This window comes from Mus pahari, chromosome 3 (assembly GCF_900095145.1).
Source record: "Mus pahari chromosome 3, PAHARI_EIJ_v1.1, whole genome shotgun sequence".
NCBI classification, from domain to species: Eukaryota; Metazoa; Chordata; class Mammalia; order Rodentia; family Muridae; genus Mus; species Mus pahari.
In genome coordinates this window covers 60,000,734-60,002,420 of record NC_034592.1, presented here as the reverse complement: position 1 = coordinate 60,002,420, position 1,687 = coordinate 60,000,734, and the positions used below count along the sequence as shown (strand labels likewise).

The following is a 1,687-nucleotide window of genomic DNA, read 5'->3' as shown; positions in this document are numbered from 1 at the left end:
GAATCTTAACAAATTTCCTCGTGTGTCTGAGTCTTTGTTAGATATAAAATAGGAATAATACATACTTCAGAGAAGCCCAGCGCTCCACGCAAATTCACAGCATGGTTGTCATCGCTATTATTTTTATTGCTATTATTTTTTATCACTATTAGTAAGGAATTTTGTATATAAATGTATATTCTGGTCAGATTTGTCTACAGAAAGGTTTTTTAAAACATAAAGGACAAGTTAAATAGAGGGCTATATGCTAGGTTTTTAAATTTTAAGAAGCATATGGGGGCTCTCTGCTCCTCCCTGTTCCAGAGACAGCCGCATCTTTTCGTGCATTGCCAGCCTCGTCCCGTAGACGAAATGGTGAAGGTCGGTGTGAACGGATTTGGCCATATTGTACGCCTGGTTATCAGGGCTGCTGTCTGCTCTCCAAGTGGAGACTGTTGCCATCAACAATCCTTTCATTGACCTCAACTACATGGTCTATATGTTCCAGTATGACTCCACCCATGGCAAATTCAACGGCACAGTCAAGGCCAAGAACAGAAAGCGTGTCATCAACAGGAGACCCATCACTATCTTCCAGGAGTATGTGCTGAGTATGTCTTGGAGTCTACGGGTGTCTTTACCACCATGGAGAAGGCCGGAGCCCACTTGAAGGGTGGGGCCAAAAGGGTCATCTTCTCCGCCCCTTCTGCCGATACCCCCATGTTTGTGATGGGTGTGAACCATGAGAAATGTGACAACTCACTCAAGATTGTCAGCAATGCATCCTGCACCACCAACTGCTTAGCCCTCCTGGCCGAGGTCATCCATGACAACTTTGACATTGTAGAAGGGCTCATGACCATGGTCCATGCCATCACTGCCACTCAGAAGACTGAGGGTGGCCCCTCAGGAAAGCTGTGGTGTGATGGCGTGGGGCGGCCCAGGACATCATCCCTGCATCCACTGGTGCTGCCAGTACTGTGGGCAAGATCATCCCAGAGCTGAATGGAAAGTTCACTGGCATGGCCTTCCGAGTTCCTACCCCAAATATATCTGTTATGGATCTCATGCCGCCTGGAGAAACCTGCCAAGTATGATGACATCAAGAAGGTGGTGAAGCAGGCATCTGAGAACCCACTGAAGGGCATTCTGGGCTACACTGAGGACCAGGTTATCTCCTTTGACTTCAACAGCAACTCCCACACTTCCACCTTTGATGCTGGGGCTGGCATTGCTCTCAATGACAACTTTATAAAGCTCATTTCCTGGTATAACAATGAACACAGCTACAGCAACAGGGTGGTGGACCTCATGACCTATATGGCCTCCAAGGAGTAAGAAGCCCTGGACCACCCACTGCAGCAAGGACACTGAGAGCAAGAGAGAAGCCCTCAGTTGCTAAGGAGTCCTTGTTCCAACTCGGCCCCCAACACTGAGCATCTCCCTCACAATTTCCATTCCAGACCCCCATAATAACAGGAGAGGCCTAAGGAGCCCTCCCTACTCTCTTGAATACTATCAATAAAGTTTGCAGCACCCAAAAAAGAAGAAGGAGGAGGAGCAAGAGGAGGAGAAGAAGGAGAAGAAGGAGAAGAAGGAGAAGAAGGAGAAGAAGGAGAAGAAGAAGAAGAAGAAGAAGAAGAAGAAGAAGAAGAAGAAGAAGAAGAAGAAGAAGAAGAAGAAGAAGAAGAAGAAGAAGAAGAAGAAG

At 47.0% G+C, this 1,687-nt stretch overlaps 1 pseudogene; it reads left to right on the top strand.

Annotated features, from left to right (window-relative positions):
- The first annotated feature begins 351 nt into the window (after positions 1 to 351).
- On the top strand, positions 352 to 1,317 carry LOC110319146 (annotated as a pseudogene).
- The last annotated feature ends 370 nt before the right edge of the window (positions 1,318 to 1,687 follow it).